Source organism: Notolepis coatsorum, assembly GCF_963971535.1.
Source record: "Notolepis coatsorum genome assembly, chromosome: 11".
Taxonomy (NCBI): domain Eukaryota; kingdom Metazoa; phylum Chordata; class Actinopteri; order Aulopiformes; family Paralepididae; genus Notolepis; species Notolepis coatsorum.
In genome coordinates, this window is record NC_140175.1 from 32,209,050 (window position 1) to 32,225,555 (window position 16,506).

Below are 16,506 nucleotides of genomic sequence, written 5' to 3' on the forward strand. Positions count from 1 at the left end.
CAAGCAAGCGTTTCAGCAGGCCCAATCCTGTCAGGCTACACTGTGTAGAACAGTGGTCACCAACCCGTCGATCTTGATCGACTGGTCGATCTTTGAGACTGTCCCTGTAGATCTTTCCATGAAAATTAAAAATGAAAAAAAAAAAAAAAAAAATGTTTTTTTTTTTTTAGATCTTACCCTGAGAGTCCACATTACAGTTCTACCTTTGTTTTGATGTGAAAAGTGATGCTGCACTTAGCACTGACTGAGAAAGTACACATACAGTTCTACTTTTGTTTTGATGTGAAAATGATACTGCACTTAGCACTGACTGCACTTAGCACTGACTGCACTTAGCACTGACTGAGAAAGTACACATTACAGTTCTACTTTTGTTTTGATGTGAAAAGTGATGCTGCACTTAGCACTGACTGAGAAAGTATACATTACAGTTCTACTTTATAAAATGCTAATTGTAAATATGTTTGTCAATGTTAATAATATGAGAGTCCACATTACAGTTCTACTTTTGTTCTGATGTGAAAAGTGATGCTGCACTTAGCACTGACTGCACTTAGCACTGACTGAGAAAGTACACATTACAGTTCTACTTTATAAAATGCTAATTGTAAATATGTTTGTCAATGTTAATAATATGAGAAAGTCCACATTACAGTTCTACTTTTGTTTTGATGTGAAAAGTGATGCTGCATAAGATGACTGCACTTAGCACTGACTGAGAAAGTACATAATAGTTCTACTTTGACGTTTTAATGTTGGACCAAAGCATTGCATGTAATTAGAATACAGGCAAATAAAAGTCATTTAGTTTAAAGTACAATCTTGGCTGTCTTTTTCTCTCAACGCTTCAATAGGTAGATCTTGCCTTCACCAAAAAAAAAAAAGTGATCTTGGGCTTAAAAAGGTTGGTGACCACTGGTGTAGAACAAACTAAGAGGAAAAAGCAGGTGTATGATGTATGATTCCAAGTTAAGACTAGAATAGCAGAACAGAATAGACCATGCAGAAAATACTTGTAACTCTTTTGTCAAAGGATGGGTTTTTATTTGAACATGTAGAGGCAGAAGAAAAATAAAAAGGCACGGCACATGGAAATAGTCTTCATCTTCTGACACATCAAAAGAAATATCTTCTAGCACAAAAACAAAATCCCCCCCCAAAAACGACACAAGTGTGGCACTATTCTTCATCTTTAATCCAGGCTATCTTCTAGTTAGCCTAGAAAGGAAGAGAAACACGTGTTACATATTAACCTCTCTCGGTGGTACACACAATAGTAGATGGCAGCCCATTAGCCCAACAGTGGGCCCGGTTTTGTCAGTGTTGCTTGCATGGCATTTGTTTGGAGTTGAGCTAATTCCCTCATCATTTTAAATTCCACGATTCATGTCAACAGAACTACTTTGGTCGCCAGGCTTATTTTCTTAATAAACCATCCCACGGCAGCTCTATTTGTCTATGGAGAAGTTCCCCTTCTTTGCAGGGCTATAACTTTTTAAATTGTATTGCTAAATTGACATTACTATGGCCCATTCAACATCAAGTATCTATTGTTCAGGGTGTAGCAATGTTATACTTTTTCATTCACATATTCATACTAAAATACGGTCTAAAGTATAAGTATGTTTTTATCGTTTTCTGCAGCTTTCTCCAGAACGTGATTTATAGCCCTAAATGCATTATATTGATGATTGTATACAGTTTGATAGCAATCGGCGCAAGATAAAAAATTTCAAATGGACGTGCTTCTAGAAGTTACTACTTATCATCTGATGTTGACCGGATGGGGGGGGGGGGGGTCGTTTATAATTCCGTGGCCAACATTAGATGATTCATCTAGTGTGGGTGATATGATCATCAGAGCAGTTTATATGGAACACGTTAAAAGAAAACGCTGAATCTCACCGTAGCTTCCTCGGGCCGTTGGGCGATGAGCGTGGAGCAGAAATATTCCTATTATGGGATGTAAAAATATGCGATCCATCTCCAGGTTGTATAATAGTATATACGTCCAAATCATGTTGTTTATCGAGTTATTGGTAACGGATTGCTATCTATTGTGTCTAGCTCGAGTCCTGGGACTATTAGCGTGTGATCGGACCGAATTGGAATGAGCACCAGCTTCCGTTTCCTGTTTCCGGTTTGGGCGATCCGCCGATCGGCCACCAGATGGCGCTCTTGAACCGTTGGAGAGTTGAGAGGGGATCAACAGTAGATCTCAAGTCTCCGGGGGAGAAATATGATTGCGATCACAGATTTTTTAAATATTGATATCAAAGACATGGTACAGCGTCTTTGGCAGAATGAGCATGGCGGGGAATGACGTGGTAAGGCGTTTTTGGCGACCATAGTGTTAAACTGAAATGTCAAAACCGGATGTCCACGATTACCACCGGAATCATTAAGAAGAATCCCCTGAAATAACATGGGCGTCCAGCAGGTGAAGTGTCACTTAGAGAAAGAACATTTGTGGTTAAGACTTGTGGATTCTTTACTGGTTGGAACCACTTTCACTTATTTCTAACCCCCCCCAAAACAACATTTCTGAAGAAGTGATGGGAGCTACTTGTGAGAACATGCTTTCCTCTACTTCGTCAACATAACATCGCTCTTACAGCACTAAATAAACACCACAGCTTCCTCTTTAGTGCTCAAACTGTTAGGCTTAGGTTATGTATGTGAATTCATTATTTTCTCTGTTCTTCAGGGTAGAGAAAAGAAAAGATAATACATTTTAATGAGTTTCCAGTGTGGCTAAACAAACTAGCCTCTCTGCAGACAGAGCTTATTGGCGAGAGCCTCTTAAAAAGGGGGCATAACGAGATTATGGCCCCCTTCTTTCTGTAACCGTGAGAAGCCTCGACACTAACCATGATTCATTTTGTTTAGCGCCACGCTCTGTGCTCCACTCTCCTCTCCTTTCCGGCGCGCCTAATCGACGTGGCCATAGCGAAACACAAACACATAGAAATTGGGGTCTTTTTTGTGTTGCTCCTTCTCCACATCCACCGTCTCCGGTTTAATTAAATGGATGTTGATGTGGACGTATGGCAGACGGCCGCGCACAGTTGATTTTGGCGCCTCGTCCCGGCGTCGTATGCCATCAAACATGGCAAATGTTTGGATGTAATTACTGTAAAAGCCTCCCAAGGGCACGGGGGGGGAGGGGTGGTTCCTGTACTTCACTACCAACTGTCCTATCACAAACGCACCATAAGGACTGGGATCCTGGCCAACTGTCCATCACATTACACATTATAAGGACGATGACGGCTTGCACATACAAATGAAAATGACATGACCATGAACGAACAGACAGCAGATCTCCATCCCTCTCTCCTTCTCTCACCCACACAAACACAAATAATGAAAAGGACATGACCATGAACCAACACAGATAATCTGTATCCCCCTCTCCTTCTCTCACACACAATGAAAAGGACATGCCCATCAACGAACAGACCGCAAATCTCTCTCACTCACACACACACACAGTCCTCCTCTGACCACGTGGAGATAACATTGGAACACATGCACTTGACATGGTGTTGTTGGGATGGCACTGGATAGCTGCGGACATGGAGGCTAAAAACTGAGCCACCGTCTAGCCTGGGGAAGTAGGAAGTATGGAGTTTTTTTTTATAACCCTACTAGATTAAATGGGTGCCAAAGCTTGGAGTAGAAGAAAAGAGGTCCCAACAAATGATCCATCGTGTGTTCTTCCAGCGCGCGACACAAGCACGCCATGAGCAATGCCCATGTGAAAACGTGCCCATGTGTAAACGTGCCCTTGTGCTTCAATTTGATTGGATCCTCATTGAAATCGAATAAAGCCAACTGCCCGTCAATCAAAGGAGGCCGGATAACTTTTCCAAAACCTAAAGTGAAACTTAACGTGGATGGGATATATACAGCGCAAGAGCAAAGAAAACGGCGAGAAATGTATTCAGCTTGTAGACTATAAAACAATATAATATTTTTTTTTTTTATTTGGGTGGAAATATGAATATAAACAAAAGCGTGTCGTTTATAAGAAAGGTGTTGGACACCTTTAACACATAATCACACCAAGTAACGTATAGCCAGGGGTTCTCAACCTTTCTGCTGCCAAGGCACCCGTGTTCAATAAAATATTCCAAGGCACCCCTACATACGATAAAGACTTTTCCGGTCCTATCTTTTTTGATACAATGATGACAAAAGGGCTTGCTTTCAAAATAATGTTTATTTAAAAAACCGGGAAACACATTTGTGTGTATATGCAGGCTATATAATGCATTATTAACAGGTGTTTCAGGTCTAAATGGGGTACGGTTGACATTACACTGCTTGTAGTAGTAAATCAAATAGCATATTTCTTTAAATAAAATTACAGAAAATTATCACTAAAGTGCTATCTGTTGCAGCTGCACTCTTTTCCATAAAAATAGCATATTTGGATAAGTATGACCATTTCTCAAAAACAGAAAATCATGTATTTTTTTTAAATACAGAAAAGGATCACTAAAGTGCTATCTGTTGCAGCTGCACTGTTCTCCATAAAAATAGCATATTTGGATAAGTGTGACCATTTCACAGAAAAGGATCACCAAGTTACCATTTCTCAAAAAATATAAATAAATACAGAAAATAAGCACTCGTTCACTCAGTGGACATTTCTAGCTCAATGCGAGGTCTGCTACTGCTGCTAATAATACGGTCAATAAGTGGGGAGATCTTTGACAAGGCAACACGCATGTCATCCTCAAGGCTCAACTTGGCCCTATATTTTGTTTTCAGAGCTGTCGTGGATGAAAAGCCAGCTTCACAGAGATATGTGGTGCTGAATGGTATCAACACCTTAACTGCTGCATCATGAGATACTTGGTACTCAGCACCACACTCTGAAACTAGCTCTCTAGGTGGTATCAGATGAGATTTCAATGAGTTCTTCCAAGAGTTTGGATGGAGATGTGTCAGGAAGCTTTGTCTCAAAGTTTTTTTTTATCCAGAGTAACTTGTTGATCATTTTCTGTGTTTTATTAAATAATGATCCAGATTTTGAGAAATGGCCAAACTTATCCAAATATGGTATTTTCATGGAAAACAGTGCAGCTGCAACAGATAGCACTTTAGTGATAATTTTCTATAATCCAAAAAAAAAAAAATTATCTCAACGCTTTTTTTTAACCCCTGGCAGCTCTCTGAGGCACCCCTGTTGAGAACCGCTGCCGTATACTGTGACTCGTCAAAAGCTCATTTCACCTTGAAGACATTCTAACCATCTATGGTAATGATGAGATAATAAGAGGATGGAGGGGGGGACCTATTGCAGCAGGTGGGTCAACCGGAGCCGACACAGAAGACCAGAGAGTGACACGACCCTCATGTATTAGAATGCGGTTGTTGTGCTTGTGAACAGTCAGGCTCACTACACCATCACAGACACAGACAAGGCGCGACAGGGAACATGCCAGCTATCCAAGCGAGCAAGCGGGGGACCGTTTTAGGAGGCGAGCGAAGGAACGGGGGAGAGAGAGAGAAGGAGGAGAGAGGGAGACAAGAGACGGGGAGGTATACTAGGCCTATTTTTATGTGGATTCCTCAAAAGACAGCTGGTCGGTTCCCCCTCCTGAGTGTCTGTGTGGCCGGCATGCGCTTCCCCTCGCAGGGAAACAAGCGGCACGAGAGAGGATGGACACGAGGGAAGGAAGAGGCGTGACGCGAGGGGAGAAGTCACATTGGCGGTGGAGCATGTCCTTGGTGCCGGCAGGAAGAGAGCCTGCCGGAGTCGCTTCCCTGAATAAATCTCACACGCCACTTATCCTCTTTAGCCCGAGAGCACATCAAACGCTTGGCCTCTTAGAACCGCTCGTGTGTCTCATCTGTAATTCATTAGGTGATACGATCGTGAAACTAATCGACTGCTCCCCTGCATGGTATAATATTAGGGCACGTCACGCATATATTATCATTATCATTGCGTCTCCGCCCGGCCCAGATGCTAAACACGACACGACCGAAGTCTTGGATCAAACTGCCAGCTAACTTTCAGTTCACCTGATAACGGGACGTGTATTCGTCCCGTGATTCCCCGGTACCGACATCATGGTTCGGTATAGGGAGCCATGCGATGAATACGTATCGGGGGGACTATAGACACTAGGTGGAACTAGGGTTGAATACGTATCAGGGGGGACTATAGACACTGGTGGAACTAGGGTTGAATACGTATCAGGGGGGACTATAGACACTAGGTGGAACTAGGGTTGAATACGTATCGGGGGGGGGACTATAGACACTAGGTGGAACTAGGGTTGAATACGTATCAGGGGGGACTATAGACACTAGGTGGAACTAGGGTTGAATACGTATCAGGGGGGACTATAGACACTAGGTGGAACTAGGGTTGAATACGTATCAGGGGGGACTATAGACACTAGGTGGAACTAGGGTTGAATACGTATCAGGGGGGACTATAGACACTAGGTGGAACTAGGGTTGAATACGTATCAGGGGGGACTATAGACACTAGGTGGAACTAGGGTTGAATACGTATCGGGGGGGGGGGGGGGGGGACTATAGACACTAGGTGGAACTAGGGTTGAATACGTATCGGGGGGGACTATCGACACTAGGTGGAACTAGGGTTGAATACGTATCGGGGGGGGGGGGGGGGACGGACTATAGACACTAGGTGGAACTAGAGTTGAATACGCATCGGGGGGGACTATAGACACTAGGTGGAACTAGGGATGAATACGTATCGGGGGGGGGGGGGGGGACTATAGACACTAGGTGGAACTAGAGTTGAATACGTATCAGGGGGGGGGGGGGGACTATAGACAACAGGTGGAACTAGGGTTGAATACGTATCGGGGGGGGGGACTATAGACAACAGGTGGAACTAGGGTTGAATACGCATCGGGGGGACGGACTATAGACACTAGGTGGAACTAGGATTGAATACGTATCGGGGGGGGGGGGGGACTATAGACACTGGTGGAACTAGCATTGCACATTTGACAAAATAATGCTCAATATCTGTAAAGACGTACTTTGATATTTATTTTTTTTGATAAATTTTTCTCCCCCCTTTTTTCCACATTTTTCTCCCATCCCAATTTAGTCGTTATGCCAATTCCCTTCCCAAACCAGAGAAAAGTCAGGTTTTCATCGTTATTTCTTTTATTCGATATTCCCATTCATAATCCATCAAGGCAGCCTGATGTTATCATTGGAAATGAGTCTGAGAACGTTTTCAAATCTTTCTTGTTCGTCCAATCATGTTAACCACTGGAAACACACACACAACTTTCCCTCACATCTGATAAAAAAAAAAGACAAACGCGCAAACATACTTTTGCTGGTCTGGTCTTCTGAGCTCCTCTCCTGTCGAGCTGCTGCAGTGTTTACATTTTGAATATTGATAAATCCTGTCATTGTTGTGTAATATGGTGTGTCCTCTCTAGAGTCTTCTAGAGTTAAATCTACTCTAGAAGATAACGTGAAACTTAAAAAGCAGCGGTCGGGGCGGTGGGCAAGTGAATTTACTTGGTGGAGCCTGAACACAGAGTAACACCGGTATCACAGACTACTGCAGCATATGTAGGTGGAACTAAGTATAACTTGTACTACCGTCTGTTCAAAATAAATGAAAAGAAACCTAGCCTTTATCTTTATTTTCTTCTGTTCTGTACCGAACTGTGACCCAAAAACCGAGGCTTCCGTGTACCGTTTCACCCCCATAGGGAGGTGTAGTGGTTACGTCATTGCCGTTTTTCCTCTGTCCAACGCAATGTATTTCCCCATTGCCCATTTCTAAATCGTCTCGTTTAAAACAAATAAAGCATTAACATTGGCATGGTGTACCTTTCTGTGCTTATTCATCCACAATCTATAGCTCAACATGAAAATATTCGCAATTAATCATAAAAAAATAAAAATCGCCAAATTTTATTTCAACCAAAAATGCTTAAACAATAATGTTAGTGATAGACGGGAACTCATTTTGTACAGAAAAATGTAAAGCTTTTCAATTTCCATGCGGCAGAATTGTTACAATAGCCAATAATCCATTTTCCCAATGATAAATCCCTATACGGGTGGAACAACCAGTGACGTCAGACTACACCTCCCTATTAGCCATCAGAGTTGGAGACGTGGTCTGATCCGGCAGGCAGGGTACCAGCTTGCGTCTCCCGAACATTCCATCCTTCCAGCAGGCGGCTGGTCTGGGTCACATGCCGTGACCTCTAGCATTCCCGGGAGCGCTCCAGAATAGCCAGGGACCCAACCCGCCCCCCCCCCCCCCCTCCCTTCAAGTGGTAGTACACCATGATAAGGAAGAACTGGGTGACAGTGACATTCTCCATGGCATTCTTATGACAGCCGCGTGCCGTGAAATCCAGACTCCCGACAACGTGAGCCCTTCAGCTACCACTCGGCATTCTCCCACAGCCCAAATGGCTTTTAATGCGAGTCAACGAGTTCCTTCATTGAGGCTCAGAAGAATGAAATGCATATCAAGTAGTACGCTACGCTAATTATCCGGGCTGGAGTGTCAATGTCTAAACATAGCCTGGAGCTAGCCGCCTCACATAAACCTGACTGCTGTTAATGTGGCTGATATCAAGACGACTTCTTACTCCTTTTCTAAGCAAATACTATTACTTAGTGTGCTGCTTATATGGTAAACGCATGTAAGGACTAATGGTTTCATGAAAAGGGGAAACAACATAATCTGAGGTCCTTGTTATCAGCAGCAGACACACAGGATTTAAATAGGCGAAGAGTTGTCATTATTAAAACAATTTATTCTTAACTACAGTAAAGTAAAAATAAAAAAAAAGACTAGGACACAGACTGAGACATGTTTTTGTCTTATAGTTTTATTTCCCATTTTTCATGTATAAAATATACCTCAGAGGACTGGGGAGGAGGGTTACAGCAGAAATCCTTGCTTGCAAAAATTTTAAATAAAAACAAAAAATAATATTATACCCTTTCCAAAGTTCATATATAGTTCTGTCAACAGGAGTTTTTATTTTTCCTCGAGAAAATACCACAGACCGCAGTTTCACTTGGATACACTGTGAAGGAGTATATACACTTCTCACCTATCTGACAAAGCCCTTGACGATGCTTGGATGGAATTTTCATTTACTGAGCCAAGGGGCGTGTGAACAATGAGGTTTTAGGGTTTAATAGAACAGACTGAGAACCAATGCATATAAGAGGGAGCATTTTCTGATCTTGGGAGAAACAATTAAAGCTCTCAAGCTTGTAGAACTCTTCCCTGGTCCAGTGTACAGTAAGTACAAAAGGACAAAGCTAGTAATGTCGAGCTCCCAAGCGATTCTACAGAATACAGAACATATGGCATGCGACTCTCTTACTGCCTATGCGGCGCTACACTAAATACAAGATAACATCAAGAGGTGTACTTGAAATAATAATTGAAACTGCACACAATGCAACTAACCATGCAACCGGGGCTAGTGAGGAAGTCAACAGTCATGTATGTGACAGGGGCATCAGTTTGATTTTAGGGTTTGCAAATCCTGCGTTATTGGTTGCTGTTCAGATTCTATAAATTCAAATCGCTCAATAATTTGCCTAAATATAGCCCCTCGTAACAGTACGATTTTCTGTACAGATGCAACTTGGTAACAATGATCAGTATTTCCACAATTGCTTTTGTGAATCGGAGCCATCTATTCTAGCCTGCCCATTCGACACCGGCCAACGCCATCTCCCTTTCTGTGGCCCATAGAGCTTGATTGCAGAAAGTAGCACTGTGGGAAGTGGGGGGGGGGGGGGGACTGGTCCGTAGAGTGAACATTAAAACTAGGTTCTCCAACCAGCGGGTGTTTGAGCAGGGGATCTGGCGAAAAAGAGATATAAGACAAAGTGGAGAGAAGAGAGGTTGTTGAGAAAGGAGATTCCTGGTTGTGAGAGTGTGTGAGTCAAGCTGTAAGTTATGACTATGGAGAGATTTGCTCCTTTCCTACAGCAGGTCTGGTGGGAAACAAGACACGACTCTTACTAAACAAATGAGGGGAGAAGGAAAAAACGAAAATGAATTCGTACAAACATCGGTCTCCCTCCCTTTCTCTCAGCCTGTCACAGTCACACCTGGGAGAGCAGAGATGAGGTGGAGGGAGAGGGGGGTGCTAGAGGCTCCAGGGATATGAGCGAAAATATGATGGAAGGGGAAAGCAAGGAGAGGAGAGAGGAAAACATGAAATATCAGGTAAAGAGACAAAAAGGAGAAAAGGAGAGAAAGCAAATAAATCAATGACATGAAATATCAGGTAAAGAGACAAAAAGGAGAAAAGGAGAGAAAGCAAATAAAACAATGACATGGAGCAATGTGGGGGTCGGGCCATGCATTTAGAGCAACATGGGGTTGGGCCATGCATTTAGAGCAACATGGGGTTGGGCTAGGGCTGGGCGATATAACGATAACGATAAATATTGCGATATATTTTAATAATCGATATCGAATATCGAAATAAATTATTATTTTTTTTTATTTTTTTTTGTGACCTGCAACAGGGCAGTTTTAAAACCAGAGACAGTGGACAGACAGACAGTAGGCTATGTGTGCTAGCAGAACTAGACTCCAGTCACGAGTCACGGTGCACATGTGTGGTGGTTTGTCCACCAAAAAAACGCCAAAAGATCGAAAATAAACTAGCAGAGCCAGAACTGTTCAACTCCCCTGGAGCCACAGCCAGCAGAGAAGCCGGTTTACTTTAGCTTTTAAACCAGCTGCAGCCTGAGAACTGGAGTGTGAGGGGATGTAACACTAAAGATGGCGACAATGACAAAGAATTGCTGCAAAATAAACATACATCTGTTGTTTAAAAAAAAAAATAAAAAAATTATAACAATTTCGATAATTATTGATATAGAGAAATATGATAACATTATCATATCGTTATCGCAATATGATTTTTTTCCATATCGCCCAGCCCTAGGTTGGGCCATGCATTTAGAGCAATGTGGGGGTTGGGCCATGCATTTAGGGATGCAGCCATAACACTTTCTTCACGTGCAAATACCGATTCCGAGTACTAGACTTTGAGTATCGCCTAATACAGAGTACCAATCCGATCCATTACACGTAGAGAAATCAGTTTGGGGAAATCGTAGGGATGCTCCAATAGATTGGCCGATATTCATCCTAAATCGTTTGATCGGTGGTCTCTATAAAATGCAGATCAGAAAAACCCATCAGATGACGCAAAACACGCAGGATAATCTCTACATGCGGCAAAAGGAGCTCGCTAAAATGGTTTCCCCGGTTTGGAGTTCTACCAAATAGGATTATCAACTAATACTGTACTTAACCCAAACAAGAGAGGATTATATCTGCTATATATGTCAGTGTGATCAGACATTATTATGGTGCATCCGACAGCATTGTCTGAGCTTTGACGTGACATGTTTATTTAGGAACGATTCGGAAATTACATTCTCTGGCAGTGAAGCGAGGCACCGGTGGTTCCTGCTACAAGCCTCGTCTCAGGAGCGCACTCTGGCCAGACCCCAGCCGGACCCCAGCCGGACCCCAGCCGGGGCCAATACAACGAGCTAGCTGGCTGTCACTCTTGCCGGGGGGTCCAGCCAGGGCCAATACAACGAGCTAGCTGGCTGTCACTCTGGCCAGGGGGTCCAGCCAGGGCCAATACAACGAGCTAGCTGGCTGTCACTCTGGCCGGGGGGTCCAGCCAGGGCCAATACAACGAGCTAGCTGGCTGTCACTCTGGCCAGACCCCAGCCGGGGCTAAGACAACGAGCTAGCTGGCTGTCACTCTGGGGGACAGCTTGTGTTGTTAGCTGCCACAACAGTTGCTTCCACTTCTTTCATGTAGCTACATGCTTGCAGGGGGATCGCTTGGAACAGAGAACAGAATACTAGAGGGACTTATAAACAGTTCGGAGAAGCCCTGCCTGCCATCACCCGTCACTCAAGTTGCATCTTTTGATCTCACCCCCCAGAAGTTTGTCAGCTCTAAGGACGTAATGTAATTATCTCCTTAAAAACAACGTTATTTACATTTGACCAAATACATATGGTTACAAATAGTACAAAACTATATTTGATATAGTTTGAAACCGGTAAAATGGAATATAAAATACTAATTTCGGTTGGGCTTTAAATAGTCCCCCTCCCCGTGAACGGTATTGGCCGATACCGATAGTGACCAATCCTGATCAGAGCATCCCCCAAAAATTATTGAGACCTAATATATGTTTCTCAGAGAGATTTAACATGCTTCTATGTTTAAAAAATGCAGCAAATCAAGTCACTTTGCTTTGATTTCATGTTACATGTTTCTTGGTATCAGATTTTAGTATTGGTGAAATTCTTACCGATACCCTATTTTAGCCTGGTATCAGACAGATATCAATACCAGTATAGGTACCGGTGCATCCCTACTTGCATGTAATAAAAAATTATGTTTTTTCTCCTTTTATTTAATAGTTATTCATTGGTGCAAAGTTAAAATAAGTTTGCTCAAGTACACTGTGTATTTAATCATTTGAGTGGTGGGCTGTTTGCTTGCTCATTCATCCAAATATATGCACTCATATCTTGTAATCAAACACAATTACTGAACTTCCGACGCTTTGTGATAATTGTATGGGCAATTTTCCACCCAAAACCTCAATGACGCAACATGAAAAGGCCAGTGTGTGTATGTTTATTTTTTGTTTTGTTTTGTTTCATGGAAAATGCTGGCTGGGTCTAGGTCATATAAATAAAATCCAGCGTGACATCTAAGGACAACTATTATCAAATCACACACGTCAGTGCACTCTCACAGCAGTCCTAAAGGGCGCGTTGTGCTAATGTCACACAGTGTATTCATCCACGTGTGCCACATGTCTCCGGGTGCTCACGGAGCCTCACGCCGTTAGCGGTCAAAGCGATTGTGATTCGTATTTAGGGGGAAAGCGTGTCATCTTCCGAGAAACACAAAACAAGTGAAGGGGGACCAGAGGAAGACGAGGAGGAGGAGGAGGGGTGGATGAAAGTAACAGAACGATTAGAGGGACAAGGAGGAGTGCGTTGGAAGCCGGTGTTTAAAGGAACACGCCGGCGCTATGGGAACTGCACTCAGCGTCTCCTCCAGAGTCAGACAAGAAGATACTAGATACTAATTTATTTTCCACAGAGAAGAAATTGGTACAGTATCCATCTTCTTGTCTGACTCTGGAGAAGACAGTAAGTGCATTTCCCAAGTACACCGTTACATGTTGTCCTCTGGGATGTACTAAATGTCTGGACCTTTACCCACTACTTTACTTTAGACAAACAGACAAACACACACAGATGGAGAGGGTGGGTGGGTTGGGGAGAGTAACAGCATGTGAATTGCCTCCCGATAGCCCCAGCCCACGTCTCCACACTCTCCTGAGCCCTTCAGACCACAATCCACTGCAATGCACCCTGGGGGATTCTGGTCCCCCATCGCATGACAGGAAGGTGAGGTGGAGGGAAGAGGAGGCAGAAGAGAAGGGGTAGACAGAGACAGAGGAGGTAGGAGAGGAGACAATGGTGGTGCTGTAGGGAGGCTACAGACGGTGAGAGGTGAAGTATGGAGGCTACAGATGGTGAGAGGTGAAGTATGGAGGCTACAGATGGTGAGAGGTGAAGTATGGAGGGATGGCTGGGTGAGAGAATGACGTGCACTTTAGGGAGAGTTCACACGCACGCACACACACGCACAATAAAAAAACAATACTTACTGTTGGCTGCCAAAGCCACTTCCAGGGAATGCTAAAAGAGACAAAAATAAAACAAAAAACGTCATTACTTGGCTCAATATTCTATGAGCACGAAACAATACTGTCATTGTTCAGTGGGCCACAGGTAAATAACGCAACCAGCAGTTACTAACAATTACACCTCGTTGGCAAACATATACACACATGCATATGCATACTGTACATACACACTCATGCATGTGTGGTGGCCTGGAGCTATAGCCTACACACCATGGTATCACTGCAGGAACTGAGAATGTGGGCTAATGGGAACCTGCTGGTGGGACCCCAGCATCCCCACGGGTACAGCAGCAGCACTGCACAGTATAGCGAACAGCGTGCTAAACTGAGAGGGGTCTGAGCTATAGGCTATATAGGGGATAGTATATACCCAGCCGCTAATGGGCTAACCCAGGCTAAGCTAACGAGCAGGGAGATGCGCTTCAGGTCTGTAGGGAGGCGGCACAGAAGTACAGCTACCAGACGAGGCTTCAAACACGGTTTGTCTGAGGAGGAGAGTTGGCTTCGCCAAGGGGCTGTTGGGTTAAGAGTTCCCATTGTTTTTGTTGAAATAAGCAGGCGGGGGGGAAACGGAGTGACTGATATTTCTTTCTCCCGCGATCAAAGCTGTGTGTGTGGACTCTGTCTGTGCTTTCTACTGTTGGCTGCGCTGGTGGGGGGGGGGGTTGGGGCTACGAGGGCCATTTCATGTATGCACGAGGAGATATAATAATGATAATCTAGCATTGATTTCAGGATGATTAGATAATCAGCCGAAAAATTACAACGTGATGACTGGATTACACTAAAATGCCTTTTTCTCGTCTTTTCCTGGAATTACTCAGAATCACCCAAACCATAGTCATATTAAAAACGGTATAAAAAGGAAATGTACGGATGAAAAAACAATCTGTTTTTTTGCATCAATCAATCAATCAATCAATCAATCAATCAAATTTATTTATATAGCACGTTTAAACATGACGCTTGTCAACCAAAGTGCTTCACATAGCTAAGAACAAAGAAAAGTATTAAATTTTTTTTAATTAAAATCAACGGATAGACAAAGGAAAAACAGAACAACACGTCAACAAGTACGGCAAGAGTCAAGGTGAGTCAGGGAAGGCCAGGCGATATAGGTGGGTTTTGAGTTTTGATTTAAAAGACTCGATGGAGGGGGCAGATTTACTGGACATGGGGATGCTGTTCCAGAGGTTAGGGGCTGCGACCGCAAAAGCACGTCCCCCCCTAGACTTGAAGTTAGACCTACGGTGGTTAGGAGACCCTTATCAGCCGATCTGAGGGCCCTGGCGTTGGTATAGGGGGTGAGGAGGTCTGCTAGGTAAGCAGGGGCCTTACCATTTAGGGCTTTGTAAACCAATAAAAGGACCTTGAAGTCTATTCTAAAGCGCACCGGGAGCCAGTGGAGGGAGGCAAGTACAGGGGTGATGTGAGCTCTCTTCCGGGTACCTGTGAGCAGTCTAGTCTGCATGTTGACCAGAAGCAACTTGCTGACAGTCGACTGCATTATTAGATCCATAGCTATAATATAAAATATAGTTTTAAGACTCGCAAGTTTGCCATTCTAAAACTATATCCATTGAATAAAGACCTGGCGCTGAAGGGGGATCAGTGCCCCCTGCTGCTGGCGGTCAATGTGTTAAGGACAATATAACATAAAATAGTGAGATGATAACAAGAGGGGAAAACACTAAGTGGGGAGACCAGAGCAGAGGTCAATATTCTCAGAGATCTAGTCCCGGGCATCACCTCCTGCTTGGGGCTGCTGCTGCTGCTGCTGTCCGAAGCCAGAGAAGCTGTTGGGCTGAGCTCCGAACCCTGGGCCTTGCTGGGCCAGGCCACCGAACGACGGAGCGCTCTGGTTGGCTAGAGAGCCAAAGGAGGGGGCGCTGGGCGGTGAGGCGAACCTGAGATGGGGACAATGAATACATATTTTCTTTATTTCACAAGGCAAGTCATTAAGAACAAATTATTATTTTCAATAGCCTGGAAAGTGACAAGAGCCACCTGATGGAAAGGGAGGTAGGAGAGAAGATAAACACCTTTAAAGCACAACATATATCAATAACAACAACTAAAAATAGGCACATGAAAACACAGCACACATCAGATTACATAAATTGAAGAACGTGAGGTTCTGATATGATTTGATGAATATATCTGCATTATTTGATCCCACTTTATGCTTTGCTCTTGCTGCTTGCTTTACACTGATTGTATGTCTTATTTCTTACTGATGTAAATCACTTTGAACTGCAATCCCCTGTATGAAAGGTGCTATACAAATAAAGTTATTATTATTATTACATCAGTAAACACATTAAACATTACACATTCAATACCAGAATGTTATGGGTGGATGTTACATGGTGGAAAAAGCAGTTGCAGGAATCAATGGGAATGTCTGAGATGTCTTTGAAGGCAGAGAGGGGAATACTTGTATCCAGTTTTAGCGGCTTTCACACAGCGTTCCAGTCAGGGGGACCGAAATGATGCGAGGCCGACGGAGGTGTTGGTTTTGGGAATATTTAATTGGATATGGAGCGAGGACGGGGTGCTGCGCGGGGCAGACATTGGGTGCAGCAGGTGACACAGGTAGGGTGACAGACCGAGAGGGGTCCTGTAAATGAGAGGAAACCAGTGAACGTTGCGACGGATGTGAAGGGAGGGCCGGTTGAGCACAGAGGAACAAGGGCAGTGGTGTGTTTTGAAGGATAGCAGAAT

The 16,506-nt window shown here is 43.7% G+C and overlaps 1 long non-coding RNA gene across 1 annotated transcript; it reads right to left on the reverse strand.

Moving 5' to 3' along the window:
• Nucleotides 1-1,084: 1,084 nt before the first annotated feature.
• On the reverse strand, nt 1,085-15,604 carry LOC311236825. The gene is made up of 3 exons (XR_014620253.1): nt 15,532-15,604; nt 13,744-13,774; nt 1,085-1,218 (listed from the first exon to the last, which is right to left on the reverse strand). It is a non-coding gene; the product is annotated as an uncharacterized lncRNA (long non-coding RNA).
• Between the last annotated feature and the right edge of the window lie 902 nt (nt 15,605-16,506).